The following is a 17,069-nucleotide window of genomic DNA, read 5'->3' on the forward strand; positions in this document are numbered from 1 at the left end:
TGACATCAGTGACATAGTACAACAGGCATATGAAAATGGAAAATGCTGCAGTTAAACATATACACTAGAGAGTTTGCATAAGAGACCTGTCTCAGGTGCAGAGGCTCAAATAAAACTGGGTCTATGGACATTTGTTAAACATCTCTGCAGAGAATACTACAGGAAGCTTTGTGTCTGCACAAACGAATGGAGAGAATTCCAAAATACCTTCTCAGCTAACATTCAGTTACTCTACAAGGGAGTCCCATAGCAGCAGAGGGCCCACATTTGGCGCAACTACTTTATTTACTGACTATCTGAAGCCAAAACAGCTCTGAATGGAGACATTAATAGAGCTGTCAATGGCTGCTTTTGCTGGCGTGGAGTTTCTTTCAAGCTGAAGGAAACCAATTGATGTGGAGATTTCCACACATCTGAAAAACAACATTAGCATGTTTGTCCAGCAGCACAGTAGTCACACTCATTTTGACCCCCTCCTCTGAAAAGGCTTACTGTGCCTCATAGGTTTGGCAAGAGTACCATAATCAAGACATTTCCTTAAGCAATGAAAGCCAAGAGTAGTCCACTGAATGTAGGAAACAGAGATGAAATTTCCACTGGGGTAAGACCTATGGCTGACCAGCATTTCTTTAATTGACAACAAGCATTTGACTTAAAAAATCTTAACACAAGGCAAGAAAGTGTTAGCAACAAGATGAAGCAATCCCACGCCACGCTAAAGCATTCAGAGTGGGCTACAACACAAAAGGAAAAATAACCTGATTCCTAACAATATGCAGATACATGTTTCTCTTTCCCAAAGCCTTTTTACCTTCCTTTGTTTTATCAGGGGTAGAACACATTGTCTTGGTACATAACATTAGTTTGTTTCCTCTCCTGCCCTACCCTACTGTCTACATTAAAAAGTGAGTGATTTTAACAAATTCAGGGTTCACTCGTTGGATGAAATGTCACAAGGAACGCAGACCACCCACTGACTTCATCTGTTTTGGGGGTCTAATCAAACATTTCTAGATTTTCCACTGCCCTCATAATGAAAAAGATACGCATTTTTTATACACTAGGTAACAAATGAAGTCAGGATAAGAGGAATTTCATGAAGACCTCAGAAAATACAAGACATCATGCTTCATATTTTTTGCCTCTTAGACCATTTATGCCTGAAGCTGGACAGAGTACCTTTCTCCCTTCTTTTCAGCTCATAATGCTGTTTAGAGGAGATGCAAGCCAGTTAGGCCCCCTTCCTCCTCCGCTTCATCTGCCTTCTTGAGGCTTCTCGGTAAGATTACCAGGTTCTAGCTGGTTCACACTCTGGATCTCTATATTACAAGAGGACTACAAAGCTGGAATGAAAAATGGAGTTAATTCAGAAATGTGTGCTAAATGTGGCTTCAATCCAGGCTGTCAGGGATATTCAGCAAAGCTATATTGTACCAAATTCTTTATCTTCATTTGTGAATTAATCTGGCATGTCCAAGATAGTGAGACATCCCCAAATTTATCTTTCTTTGGCATCAATGGCATGCTAGATTATATGGCATTTTTGGCATAAATGCTGTCACTTGAAGATATAGTCTAGGGGTATTTAGCAACCAGACTATGCCAAAGGTGGATTTAATAGACATGGAAAAGGAACTTTTAAAAAGGGAATTCAAAATGCATTTCTCAGCTGACTGCATCTAGTTAGAGCACCATATAGTATATATTTCTGACCTTCAATTTTGCATTAGCTCTGCAGATCACTTTTGAAGGCACAGCTAGTGGGAAAGTTGTTTCATGCTACATTGTCTTGTTCCAGCCTAGGAACTCACTACCTTTTTATGTTTATAGTTATAACCTATAGGCAGTTTCATCTCTAGTCACACCTGTCGAATGTAGTTAACTTAGACTCAAATGACTTACATATAGCCAGCTCTGAGCTATACATGTTATTTGTTTAATGCCTCACAGCAGTTTACACAAAGCAAAGTGAAGCGTGTAACTTCAGTGAAGTACAGAGAATAAAGAGAACACCTTATCATTTGACATGATAAGTGAGATTTTAGGCAGACCAAATGCAGATATCAAATTAGATTTTTTCCAGGACCTACAGTGTCATGCAGGGGCGGATACAGGGCAGGGCGAGTGGGGTGGCCGCCCTGGGCCCCGCGCTTCAAGAAGCCCCGCGCATGCGCCGTGGTGCCACAGCGCATGCACCATTTCAAAGGGGGGGGGCGTGAAATTGTACTGCACTGGGCCCCGCAAAATCCTCATCTGCCCCTGGTGTCATGTGACTTTGAATGACCACCAATGGTCAGGACTCTGCTTTTACATTTAATATGAGAGACTTTACTGTATCATCTACCAGATTGCTTATTCTCCCTTTACTTTTGCACTGTTCCCATGGGATCATAATGGCCAATTGTAAACTGGAGGTTGAATTCTAAGAATCTGGTCTCAAACTAGACGTGTCTTGTTGTGAAATACATGAAGATATTTAAATGACAAAAAAATCCCAGTTAAAGATATTAAGCTTCATTTGTAAATCACTTGCTTAATTTTCTTTTGACTGTACAAACCATTAGTTCCAATAATGAACAAAACAATTCTGAAGATCCTATTTAAAAAGAACGCTGATTCCTAATACAAAAATGTGTGCTTCACTGCTGAAAAAATAACAGATAATCTCAACACGGAGATATTGTGGCAGACACTCTCATCCATTTCGTTGCTTTGTTATCACAATTATGTTCAATAATCAAAGAGATGGATTGGAATCTTTTCACAAGTGCAGGAATGAAACTTTATTTATGTAAAAAATAAAACTTCTTTGTTATTCTTCCTTATGTCCCCCCAAGAAATTTTGATATGTAAGAGAAAGCAATTATTGTATCTTTATTAACCAAGTAAAACTTTTGTTAACAGCCCCAAGTATAGCTCAATAAGGCTACATGTTTCATTGAGATTCCAGAATACCAGAGGGACATACTGATTATATGGAAACCACAAGACCTCAACACAACAGGTGTTTTACTTTCTTGAGGTAACACTAGAGACTTTGTACCTGGTTCATGAAGTAGCAACAAAATGATTAGCAACATGCTGTTCACTAAAAGAACCCCCTTCCCACTAGAAGAGAGAACTAGCCTGAAACTTGAATAATCAGAACTGCTTATCTCTATTAGGTATTTTTCCATCTTATTCAAAATAAGTAAGGAAATACTCAGTAGTAGGTCATTTACCATCATTAGCCAGTCATTGGATTTTCCCCCATTCCCGGTTTCTGTTTAGGAGTGCATGCATCAAGAGGAAGAGCAGGGCTGTACACAGCATTTGGCTTATTATAGCAACCAATGGTTCCTCCATCCTAAAAGTTAGCACAGCCAAGACTGTATGAACTTATTTGCAGAGACTTCCTCAGAAGGGAGATCCTCTTGATATGAGCGTCCTGGTATAGCTGTAGGTGAGTAGCATCTAAGCTGTGTAGCACCACACTTCAAGGGCATCTAAGGGATGGGAGTAGTGGACACCAAAGACTCCATGTGGGCTCCAGTGATTCAAGATGGATCTGCAGATTAAAATTCTCCCATCCGTAGTAGAACAGCATGAGGAAAATCTCCAAAAGACACACCTCTCTTCTTGGACCCCAACTCCTTCATCTAGTCTCTCCTCCAGGGGTTTCCACAGGAAGAGACAATTCTCCCAGTACTGTGCAGACAGTCACATAACGTAGCCCAGCCAGTCACCTGCACACAGACATAAATATGACTTTGGCTCCGCTGTATCACTGTTTCAAATCTCACCATAGCTGCTCGAGGCCAAACTGTTACCAGGAAATGTTTGCCTAATAGGTCAGGTGAAATGAGTTGGTGGCTCTCAGTTCAGACAACGGATGACAAGTGTCTGTATCACTATAGGCACTAATTGACAACCTTGCTGGAGAACTTAATACAATAAAAAACTGAATTTGGTTGGACATTGATGTATTCTGCCACTCAAATGGTGTCAGTATTAGGTATTTTTTCCATTTGTGTGCAGAACAAATTTTGTTATGTGCACCAAGGCATGTGTGGATGTGTACCACCAGTAGAAACACATGCTGTTGGCTGCTGCCGGCTGTGGGCACTTCATTGATCAGCTGGACGGTATTTGAACCTCTCCTGGGCGGCTGCACAAGCACTCAGCTTAGAGAGAACGCTGGCTTGTGTAGCACCACACTTCCAGGGCATCTAGGGGATGGGAGTAGTGGACACCAAAGACTCCATGTGGGCTTCAGTAGTTCCCTCTGGAAAACCTTTTGCTTGAAATAAAAAAATATGATGTTAAATTAGAAAGTTATTTTTCTTTTATGGGAATGTATGTAGGAACAAATGGAGAACAGATCCTGAGTGACGTTTACTAGTATCTGCACTGATGTAAGAGACCTTGTGCACACATAATTAAGTTTCTTTTGATGGAACCATGGAGTAGTTATTTACATACAAGACAAAGGGCTTGGTCACTCTTCACCACATTATAGGAATTAGGGAGAAAGTTTCTAGATAAAATAGATACAAATACAAACAGTTTCTGTTAAATAGTTAGAGCACTTGTTCTCTTGGGTGTATACAGATAAATAACTACAAATAGAGGCTTCAGGGGGTGGCCTAGTTAGTCTGTACAGCATAAACTTAAAAAACAACAAATGGTCTGGCTATCAGACCATTTGTTGTTTTTTAAGTTTAACAAATAGGGGACAGTGTATATGGCTTTCACTGTATGTTAAACTTTCTCACAGCCAAAGCAATAGTGCTCTCAAAACATGGATAGCAATTTAGTTTCCATGATATCCATGTCTGAGCCTTGTGGGTTTCTCTTTAGCACAAACAAGTCTTTTAAAGGATTCCAAGACAGAGAGAGCTCATATATTTCTGCACCTAAGAAGCACATCAGTAGTAATGTGAAAGTTATTGCTAATGGTCCAAGAAAAAGACACAAAAAGAGAGAGGAAACTCCTGAAGATGGTCCATAAATTGCTTCACTATTTCACTCATGACAAGTAGGAAATAAAATCTGAAGCAGTGGATATAATGAAACAATTAATCCCGAATACAAGCTGTGCCTTTCTCTGGCTCTTTTTAAAAAAAAGAAACAATTAGGATTTGATTTGGCAGAGGCGAAAGTATCTGCAACACTTTTCAATGGCATAACAAAGCCAGCTAGTGCAATTCTATGCCAGTTTTTATCTAAGTTTAAAGGGTCCTGTTGACATCACAAACCACAAAAGCACTTTGGGAGCCAAGGATCAGAGGAAGCAGAAGACTGAATTACACAACGATAGAGTCACTTTTTTTCTGGGCCATTATTGTTTCTAGTGCAGAGTTAAGGAATCAAAGGATTTTGGGGGGGGGGGAGGGGTCGTATTTATAAATGGAATCAGCCCAATAGGAGAACACTGAGAGACAAAAAAGGAAAACAATACTAAAGAACAGTACCAAGGAAGGGCATGAGATTGATGTGAAAGATTAGCATATGGATGAAGTACAGAGATAGTTAGACAGGGCATGTCATTTTTTTAATGACTCTAGAGGAGGAAAGTTTGGGAAAAAGGGATACACAAAGTTAAGAGTATGGCTGTTTATTTGCAGAAGCTTGCATTATTTGTATCGCATTATTGAGAATAACAGCACCAATCCTAATTATTAATGCAATGCCAGCAGGCAGAACCAAACCCAAGAGCTTTGGAGCTTAGTGCATGAGCCTCTGCAGCCTGAGCTAAAAGCCAGCTTCCTCTCACATAAGGCTGTAGAGCAAATTCTCAGTAAGTGGCCTAAGTGCCACTTCATGGGACAGTGAACCACACCCAGTAGGCATGTGGGTTACATTAACACTACAGACTAGATTGTTACAGCACTCACTATGTGGCATAGGAGAGCAAGATGGGTCCTGCTTAGCCAGTCAGGGTATGGCTACGCTAGCACGTTAATTCGAGCTATGTAGGCAAATGAGGCGACGGGAGTTGCAAATGAAGCCCAGGGTTTAAATATCATGGGCTTTATTTTCATGTTCCCATCCGGTTGCCATTTTGAAATTTCACTAGCCTGAACTCACTGCCACGCGGCTACATGCGGCAGTGAAACATTAGTTCGAACTAAGTCCTTAGTTCGAATTAACTGTTACTCCTCATTCTGCTGCTATGCCTGGCCTCTCTCAGGGCAGACTGAAAATTTAGCACCCTCTTTCCCCACAAAGCTGCTGCTGCAGATGGGTGGTTTAGGGAAGCATTCTACTTTAGCTGTGCTCCTTTTGCATCTCCATAAAGGTGCAATAATTACATCAAAGCATCACAGTTAGCACCAGTTTGTGTACGTCTGCACTTAAAATGCCACCACCTCACAGCTGTGCCACTGTAGTACTTCTGTGTAAATTCTATAACAGGGGTTGGCAACCTATGGCTCACTTAGGAGTCAAGTATGGCTCCAGCTCGAGCTCCGGCTCCCCCTGCCACCAGTTCTCGCCCCTGCAATGGGGGCCCATGCTGGCGATCCAGCCTCACGTCCTCCACAAGATTGGAGCTGCTCCCGAGCTGGCACTGGGTGGTGTGTGCAAAGCTGAGGGGGCCTGTTGGAGCTGTCTCAAGGCCTGTCCCATCGAGGCGCCTCAAAGTCTTCCCCAGGTAGGAGATCCCAACACTGCTCCATTGGCCAGAATCCAGACAATGGAGCAGTGGGAAGTCATGCCTGGGACAGGGAGCTTGAGAGCAGGGCGGGGTGCAAAATCAAGTAAGTGCCGCCCAGACTCTGCATGCCCCTTTCCATCTGTCTGAAACCCCGCACCCTCAGCTTGTTCCTGATCGCTCCTCCTGGGCAAACACCCACCCATGCCTTGCTCCTGCCCCTTCCCTCTGGCCACTCACCAGCACCCTGCTCCTGTCCCCTCCTTCCTGGCCAGACACCTAACCCCAGCTTGCTCCTACCCCCTCTCCCCTGCCCAGACACCATATTCCCTGTCTGCTCCTACACCCCTGTCCCACACACTGGACCCCTCATTTTTGCCCTAAGCCAGAGCCTAGAGGGTCCCACAAAATCCACTAACCCAGGAATCCCAGAAGAGTTAATCTGGCCTGATGCATCGAACCTCAGTCCTCTCTGCCCCTTGCCTTGCATGGGGCTGGAGCACCCGGGGAGTGAAGTGCCTCAGTTGGAAGCTACATCAGTGAAGGTTGGACGGTTTTAGAAGGGTTGTTTTCTTGCTTCTCACTTCTGTGGTCCCTGACTGATTTTTCTGTGGGTCAGCTGCCTCTGACCCAAAAAACGTTCCCCACACCTGCCAAAAATAAAGACAATGTTGAACATAGTATTTTACTTCATTTAAAATTAAGTTTGGTAAACTAACATGAGAAAGTAAAAGTGCCCATCCCCCATCTGGCCGCAGCATTCTGTCCCTGGCCCCAATCCTGGGACAGGCCCTGTGGTCTGGCCCCCATCTGGCCTTAGGAAGGGCTGCCAGCAGCAGCCCCCGTCCTGCTGCAGCATGGTTAGGAGGGGAGGTCATGATCTGGCTGTGGTGATCCTGCCCCAGACTCTCGTCCAGCTACTGCTGCACCCGGGTGCAGCAGCTCAACCCGATCAGGTAAAATAATTCAGCTCCAGCTCCCCCATACTCTACTTCCAACCCCCAGCATGTTGCCCTGCCTCCTTCACCTCCAACCCATCCCAACCCCCTGCCCTAAGCCCCTCATACATCCTGCATCCCCACATCCACAAACTGCACCTCCAGCAGCAGCAGAAGTCCCATTAAATAAAATCTGTGAGTACAATGTTTCATTTATGCTATTAATTATCATCATGTCAATTATCAATAATATTCAGTTGTATATTTTCAGTCATGCAAATGGGTATTTTTACACACTGGCTCTTTGTTGATCACTTATTCTGAATTTTAATATAGTTTGGCTCTTCGGTTTGAAAAGTTTGCCAACCCCTGCTCTATGAGGTTCTCCTGTCACTGTAATTAATCTTCCTGCCCAAGAGGTGGCAGCTATGTCGACAGAAGTACTCCTAGTTGTCATAGCTATGTCTCTCTCAAGGATGTGAAATATCCACACTCCTGAGACAGCTATGCTGATGCAAATGCCTGGGATAGACCAGTCCAAGTTACTGTATATGTGTAACATATTTTGGAGATTATTGGTGTTTCACTGATACTAAATGGAAGTGTATCCATTTGACTTAACTTTTCCCACTTCTTTTGCCTTGCTGAGGCAGCAATCTCAGACCCCAATAAAGTATTAATGGTAAAAGGGAGAAAAGTAGATATTAAAATAATTCCAAACAAGTTTCTCTTCTTTTGTCCTTGCTAATAGCACATGCCAGTGGTCCTTATTTTAGAGTGTTAGACTGACACAGCATGCAATTAACCTAATACACTTGCATTCTGTATTTACCAACTCTTCTTAGCATAAATAACAACCTAGCGCATCACTCAACCAGATCAAGGTTTTTGTTTTTGTTTTAAGGAAAAAATCTAAAGTTTAAAATTCTTAATTAGAACACATTGTTTCTTCCCTTGGGAAAATACATATGCAGAAAAAGCAAAGTAACATTGTGTGTGAACGAGCTATATGGCAAGAAATAAACAGATTATTGGGAGATCAATCTTGCTTCCACTGAAGTCAAATAATTTTGCCACTGACTCGTCTAGAAGTTGGATTAAATAGAGGAAAAATACTCCTTTAAATGAAACTGGGACTCTTCACCTGAACAAAGTGGAAGCGAGAGAACATATTTCCTAACAAAAAAGCTAAAACCAGCATTTGCAGATGTAGCTACTGATTGTGCGCGCCACTGCTTCTACATTCTTAATATGAAACACCTTTGTTTGAATTTTCAGAGATGCCCCACAGTTCCCATTAACTTCAATGGGAGTTATTAGTGTTCAGCATCACCCTTTAAACGTTTTAGGTGACTCAGGGTGGGCACCCAAAAACTGATGTACCCCAAATTAATGGCCACTTTTGAGAAACTGGCTGCATGGGACTTATCCTGTTATCACTAACAGCAATGGGCTAGCATCAGGCCTAAAGAAAGGAGGCAAAGAAATGAAGTCTGACAAACACAGAGAGGCTCAACTTGTATCAAACAAGAACCTCTAGACTAAAAATCAGAATTGAAGTAAGAGCTGGAACCTCTTGAAGGGAAGTGATTCTGTAACCCTTACTTCCATGAATATTCCTTACATAAGTAATCCTCATTAATCACGGGAATAAGAGCTTCAGAACTGGACCACTGCAGGAGCTCCAGCAATGTTTTGAATTATTTTAGAGTTCAGGGGAATAAAATGCCAGGTTTTTTATTATTTTATTTCATTAGGAATTTCTGAAAACAATGTTTTTCTTTTAAAATTCATAACATTTTAAGGAAAAGCCCCAGAAGAGTGTGGAAATGTTCTAAGATGTTTTAGAATTTGGAAATTTGTGTAATCCACATGCTTTTTTACAAAAATAATATTTCATGTTACTTTGAATTTTACAGGGCATATGGAAATTGGTAATTTAACAGGCTAGCCGTGTTTACCTGAATCAGACTATTCTGTTAACCGATGTTGATTCTACCAAGAAAGGATTAAGTAGATTCTGCTGATTCACTAGTAGGGCAGGAGCTACTTTACCTAAGCAGAGTGCAAGAGAGATGAGAAAGGGTATAAACTGATTTTTGGTAAGGTGAGAAAAAAACTCTAGTAGCAGCTGGTAGAGAAGCCTGATGCTGAATTTTACTGCCTGATTCTAATTCACACGAAGGACAATTTACATTGTTCTAAAGGGACTTTAGTGTAGCAATTTAAAGGGGCCTTAAAGGAAGCACAAATTACATGTCAGAATGGTGTAAAAAGTGTCTAATGTAAATTAGAATCACATTCTATGTTTTTCTGTTGTTAATTTCTTCAGTACTTAAGCGAAGCACCAGAAAGGGTAGCATTTTTTACTATATACAGCATGTGAACGCTGTTTTAAAAGCGGATTGAAAAGCATAGGGTTACCAGGTGTTCGGTTTTGAACCAGACAGTCCAGTATTTGAGCTTTCTATTCGGGAAATATATTGAGAAAATATAAATGAGAAAATATAAATGTCCGTTATTTTCTAAATAAGATGTAATGTAGATTGTGATGTAATGTCAAGTGTGTCCAGTATTTTTGTTGAAACCATCTGGCAACCCTAGAAAAGCATCCAATCACAGGTAATTAAAGAGTACTTCAGCCATACAAACAAAGCACTGAACAGAAAACTACAAGTGTTTGCAGCAGTGACTAACTGAGCCATCTTTATGGCTCTTTTGCACTGTTAAGTACCAGCATAATGGGGCCACAATGATAGTGGAACCAAATCAGGGCCCAGGCATTTTAGTTTCCTGCATCTATTCTATGTCTATACATCAGGGCTACGTCTACACTGGCATGATTTTCCGGAAATGCTTTTAACGGGAAATTTTTCCGTTAAAAGCATTTTCGGAAAAGCACGTCTAGATTGCTTTTGCGGAAAAGCGTCCATGGCCAATCTAGACGCGCTTTTCCGCAAAAAAGCCCCGATGGCCATTTTCGGGATCGGAGCTTTTTTGCGGAAAACAAATCTCTGCTGTCTACACTGGCCCTTTTGCACAAAAGTTTTTCAGAAAAAGACTTCTGCCCAAACAGGAGCAGCATAGTATTTCCGCAAAAGCACTGACAATCTTACATGAGATCGTCAGTGCTTTTGCGGAAATGCAAGCGGCCAGTGTAGACAACTGACAAGTTTTTCCGGAAAAGTGGCTGATTTTCCGGAAAAACTGGCCAGTCTAGACACAGCCTATATGTAGTGATCTCATTCTGCATGTTTCAGACTAATTCCACCAAATTTTCTGTGGTAAACATATTTCAGCATCATCTTTCATCTTCATGAATAAAGCAAGTCCAGTTTCTTTAAACTGTTGACCTTCATTAGAATAAAGCATATATAAATATATTCCTTTATAATGCTTTATAAAGTCCTTGGGGGAAATAATCTTTGTGAGATCATCTGCCTACCAAAATATATCCTTCTAAGGGCCAGAATAAGGCCCCAGATAAATTCTTGGATTGTTCATTTACTTTCCGTGTAACCTCGAGCAAGTCACTTCAACTCTGTGCCTCTTTCCCCGCAGCTCACCCTTTGTCTGTCTTATCTGTTTAGAGTGTAAACCACAGAGCCCCAGAGAGGCACGGTTCCAAACTTCTCTTTGAGAAGTTACATTAACTATGTACAATGGTTATATTAACTATGTTGCTGCCTTCTTCAGAGACAAGAAGCTGTTTTTCAACAAGCTTATTTTCTCTGATGCCTACAGTTTTCACTGTTCATGAAAACCTCTGCCAGAAATAAAAAGCAATCAAATAAAAGACCCTTTTTCTATCTTGGACTGGTAACCAACAGGAATGTTGTAGACCAGAGCTACTCAACTTTGGAAGCCCTGGGGACCACAGTGATACTCACAGCACATGCGAAGGGCTACAACTTAAGTGTGGTTGCAGATACATGTAAATATACATGCAAATAGCTTCTTTCGCACTGATGGGGCAAGAATTCAAAGATTAAGGCAAGACTGCATAACACGAAGGCCCCATTTAAGTCACTTCTGCTTATATTAATAAAATGCAATATTGACCCAATTTCCACCCCTATGACAGCACTTTTAATGAGCAATGACAGTCCAGGAATTTAACTACTAAAACACTTATCAAGAGAAGACCATTATACTGACTCGCCATTGTGGAACGTGTTCCCATGTGAAGGCCATGTTCAAATGATCCCACCAGCAGGACATGTGTTGAGTAGCCCTGTTGTAGACAGTGGCTGAAATTCACTGACAAAGCTGTGGGAAAGACGTTGGCACAGTCCCTGGCTTCTCTGTTGAGAGGGCATTCCATGCTCTGCTGGAAGAATCATTGCACTCTGAGCTATGTGCCTTTTGATTTCAGCCCACTACATTATATTCTAAGTAATACTTGCTGCAATGGAAAGAAACAGCAGTAGGGCAACTGAGACTCATAGAATAGGAGACCTGGAAAGGACCTCAAGAGATCAAGTCTAGTCCCCTGCCCTCACGGCAGGACCACACACTGTCTCCTCCTTGCACTTATATATCTCCAGTGATGGAGATTCCACAATCTCCCTAGGCAATTTATTCCAATGTTTAACCGCCCTGACAGTTAGAAAGTTTTTCCTAATGTCTAACATAAACCTCCCTTCCTGCAATTTAAGCCTATTGCTTTTTGACCTATCATCAGAGGCCAAGGAGAACATTTTTTTCTCCCTCCTCCATGTAATACCCTTTTAGATATTTGAAAACATCTATCATGTCCCCTCTCAGTCTTCTCTTTTCTAAACTAAACAAGCCCAGTTCTTTCAGTCTTCCCTCACGGGTCATGTTTTCTAGAGCTTTAATCATTTTTGTTGCTCTTCTCTGGACCTTCTCCAATATTTCCACAACTTTCCTGAAATGTGGTGCTCAGACACAATACTTCAGTTGAGACCTTCTCGTGTCTTGCTCACAACACTCCTGTTAATGCATCTGTGACGACGTGTCGGGGTTTCCCCGACTCCTGCACCCCCGTAATGGCACGAACAGACTCCAACAGCCAGTAGAATAGAGGGAGTTTATTGCTTCTCCGGGATACAGCACAGCATAGATGTAATCTGGTTATAGGGCAGGCCTAGGATGTCTCAGCCGCCCCTTGAGATGGGGGGACTGGGCCCCTAAATCCCAGCCCCTTGCTTAGGCTGCTTCCTCCATGATACCAGACAGAAACTGTCCAACTTCCAGCCCTGCTCCCCAGCCAGGGGCTGCACTCCACCTTCCTCCCTTTGTTCCTCTCCCTGGGAGGTAACCAGCAGAACAGGTTACCTACCTGACCCATCAGCTACTCTGCTGGGCCGAGGTACAGACAGCAGCCAGTGGGGGTCACCCACAGCCCAAGCCTAGCAACCAGCAAGATACCAACACTACATCACAGCATCCCAGAATCATGTTTGCTTTTTTTTGAACAGTGTCACTCTATTGACTTATATTTAGCCTGTGGTCCACTATGACCCCTAAATCCCTTTCTGCAGTACTCCTTCCTAGACAATCACTTCCCATTCTGTATGTGTGAAACTGATTGTTCCTTCCTAAGTGGAGTACTTTGCATCTATCCTTATTAAACTTCACCCTATTTACCTCAGACCATTTCTCCAGTTTGTCCAGATTATTTTGAATTTTAATCTTATCCTCCAAAGCACTTGCAACCCCTCCTAGCTTGGTATCATCTGCAAACTTAATAATCATACTTTCTATGCCATCATCTAAATAGTCAATGAAGTTTTTTAACAGAACTGGTCCCAAAATAGACCTCTGCAGAACCCCACTTGTTATGCCCTTCCAGCATGATTGTGAATCACTAATAACTACTTTCTGAGAATGGTTATCCAGCCAGTTATGCACCTACCTTATAGTAGCCCCATAGAGGTTGTATTTCCCTAGTTTATTGATAAGGTGGTCATGCGAGACCATGTCAAATGCCTTACTAAAATTTAGGTATACCACGTCCATCGCTTCTCCCTTATCCACAAGATTTGTTATCTTATAAAAACCGCTATCAGATTGGTTTGACATTTGACATTGATTTGTGCTTTACAAATCCATGCTGGCTGTTACCAATCACCTTATTATCTTCCAGATATTTGCAGATAGATTCCTTCATTACTTACTGCATTATCTTCCCAGGCACAGAAGTTAAATTGACTGGTCTGTAGTTTACTGGTTGTTTTTATTTCCCTTTTTATAGACGGGCACTATATTTGCCCTTTTCCTGTCTTCTGGAATCTCTCCCAAATTCCATGATTTTTCAAATATGATAGCTAAATGCTCAGATATCTCCTCTATCAGCTCCTTGAGTGGTCTAGGATGCATTTCAGGCCCTGGAGACTTGAAAACATCTAACTTTTCTAAGTAATTTTTAACTTATTCTTTCTGCATTTTAACTTCTAAATCTACCCATTTCAACTACCATTAACTATGTTAGGCATCACCATCAAACTTCTTGGTGAAAACCAAAACAAAGAAGTAATTAAGCACCTCTGCCATTTCCAAGTTTCCTGTTATTGTTTCTCCCTCTTCTCTGAGCAATGGGCCTACCCTCTCCTTGGTCTTCCTCTTGCTTCTTATATATTTATAGAATGTCTTCTTGTGACCCTTTTTGTCTTGGGGTAGATTTAGCTTGTTTTGTGCCTTCACCTTTCTAATCTTGCCCCTGCATACCTGTGTTGTTTGCTTATATTCATCCTTCGTAATCTGACCTAATTTCCACTTTTTATACAACTCCTTTTTGATTTTTAGATCTCCTGGTCGATCCAAGGTGGTCTGCTGCCATACTTTCTATCTCTCCTATGCAGTGGAATAGTTTGCTTTTGGGCCCTTAATAATGTCCCTTTAAAAATCTGCCATCTCTCTTCAGTTGTTTTTCCTCTTAGTCTTGATTCCCATGGGACCTTACCTACCAGCTCTCTGAGTTTACTGAAGTGCCTTCCTGAAATCCATTGTGTCTCTTTTGCTTTTCTCCCTTCTACCATTCCTTAGAATCATGAATTTTATGACTTCACGATCACTGTCACCCAAGCTGCCTTCCACTTTCAAATTTTCAACTTCCTGGACTACCCTGATTATTAGCCACAATGATCTAAGCCAGTACTCTCTTGTCTCCCTTCATCCACTCTATATCCAAGTGGAGTCTCATGTTGACCATGGAATCAGCTGGCTACATAGGTTTTAAGATAGTCTGATATATTCAACAGTCCACTACATTGGGCATGACTCATCTCTGTCTCCCTGTCATCTCTCTGAATTTAACAAACTACCTCTTTGTGCAATCTCCACCCTCCCTGTGAGGTTGGCCACCAGCTACTTCTGCATCTCTCCATTCTGCGATGATCTTTATAGGCTTTCCTTTCTCTGGGTGATGGGCTGCTAGTTCATCTATATGCACTGGGTCATCTATATGCACTGGGTGCTTCATGATTCCTTTAATCCTTCTGGTGTCTCTCTAATGGTTGGATCCTCACAGAAGTGCTGTCTCCAGGGCCAATAGGTGCTTTGCTGACTTATCAACTCTGCTGTCTGTTTTCTCTGATTGTTGGACATCTCCGCTGGGAGGCATCTCCATCCTGCTGGCTGCATCACTTTTCCTGTCATTGCTATCAGGGGTTTTGGTCCACTGCTTGTATTTGACTGTTTCTGCACCCTGTAATGGGGTATTCTTTAATGCCAAAAAATGCTAATAAGGGGTCTGAACTACAAGAAACAAGACTGATGTAACAGTCTCTCAGGACTTGTCTACAATTGAAATGCTGCAATGGTGCTGCTGTAGCACTTAAGTATAAACACAATCTATTCTAATGGGTGGGATTTTGCCATCATTGTAGGTCAGTGGTTTTCAAACTCTGGGTTGACCCTAAGTAGATCAAGATGTCATTTTAATGAGGTCACCAGGGCTGGCATTAGACTTGTTGGGCTTGCAGCTGAAAGCCCGATCCCTGTGGCTGAAGTTGAAGGGGTTCAGGAAGGGCCGTCCTTAGGATTTATGGTGCCCTACGTGAGATTATTAAACTGGTGCCCCTATGACTGACTTGCTCTTCCATCCCCGACTCCCTCTCCTTCCCAAAGACCCCAGCAGCCAATCCTTTCCCTCAGACTGTGCTGCAGGCAGTGCATTCGGCTCTCTGTAGGACCCAGCCCTACTGTTACATGCTCCACAGCTTCCTGTCATAGGCATGCACAGCACATTTCATTAGGGTGTGCACCCAAATAATTTTTTTTAAATGTACTTTGACCCCCATTAGCCACACCCCGACCCCATCTGGAGGCAACACTCTCAGGGCAAGGTGGACACATGACCAAAAGTAAAAGGTGTCATGTGACACATCCCCCCCCCCAAGGACTTTTCCCAACATCCTCCTACCAATAGGAATTAGATTGGCCCCCACCAAACCCCCCTCATGCAACTATCCTGCAATTGCATTAGCCCAATGTGTGTGACATTAACTCAGGGGCGGAGAGGCTGGGGGAAGTGTTCCCTCTAAGAGTTTCCTCCCATGAGCAAAATTAATGTTGTGTTGTACACCAGTACTGAGCTCATGTGGCTTGTTTGGATGTGTCACTGTGGCACCCAAGTTATTAATAAATATCTTATAAACCTCTACCTTCTCCCTCTGCTGCCTGCTGCCCCCAACCCTTCACCCTCCTCTGCTGTCCTGACTCCTGCCCTTCTCATTGCACTCAGCCCTCCTGAGACCTGCCCCCCCTCCACCAGCCCTTCTTTCCCCCCTGTGCCCACTCCTCCAGTAGCCCCACTCTGATCATGTGAGCTACTCTTCCTCATCCCCTCTCCTAACACCTCCCTCTACACACCTGCCCTGCCTCTCTCCACTGGTGCTGGTCCCTCCCTTGCAGGTGTCTGCCCTTCTGCTTCACCCCTAGAATCCCCTGGCACCTGCAACTTCCCTTAGCCCTGCACCCTCCTGGTGCCTCCTCCTTCCCTTTCTGCCCCCGCCCTCTTTTTCCCAGTTGCCTACCGCCCTCACCACTCTCTGCCCCCGTTCCCCTCATGCCCCTCTGTGCCCTCACACATGACTTGCTCCATCCCCACCCCTTCTTTTAAGCCTTCTCCCAGCACCTCCCCCCTGCCAACCCCCATTGCCCTTCCCCTCTCCTCTTCCAGCATCACTCTGTCCCCCCTCCCTCTGACACCTCCCCTCCTGCCCTTTTCCTCATTGTCTGCATTTGCCCCCTCGGCATTTGTCTCTTCTCCGCCCCTCTCTGGGTGCCTTCCCCTTTCTTCTTCTCCTGACCTGCCCCCCTCCCATCAGCACAAGCACCTTCCTCTCCCACCCCTTCCCCCTATTTTCCCCCTCACCCTCACCTACCTTCTGCCTTCCTGTTAGCAGGGCTGCGATCGGGCCCCAGAAGTCCCCGCAGCCCAGGCTCCAGAGCATGTGCCAGAGCGGGGCCACTCGGCCCTCGCAGCCCCGGCCTATCACAACACGGCTGGTCCCGCCCTAGCAAGGCTC

At 43.3% G+C, this 17,069-nt stretch overlaps 1 long non-coding RNA gene across 2 annotated transcripts in view; it reads right to left on the reverse strand.

Moving 5' to 3' along the window:
- Positions 1–5,846: 5,846 nt before the first annotated feature.
- LOC142827924 (uncharacterized) overlaps positions 5,847–17,069 on the reverse strand; it is a 45,854-nt gene continuing 34,631 nt past the window's right edge. For both annotated transcript variants that reach the window (XR_012902732.2, XR_016349223.1), the window contains exon 3: positions 5,847–7,284. This is a non-coding gene — a long non-coding RNA (uncharacterized LOC142827924). The remainder of the gene's footprint in view (positions 7,285–17,069) is intronic.

The sequence above is a fragment of the Pelodiscus sinensis genome, chromosome 3 (genome assembly GCF_052426305.1).
Source record: "Pelodiscus sinensis isolate ZL-2025 chromosome 3, ASM5242630v1, whole genome shotgun sequence".
NCBI lineage: Eukaryota > Metazoa > Chordata > Testudines > Trionychidae > Pelodiscus > Pelodiscus sinensis.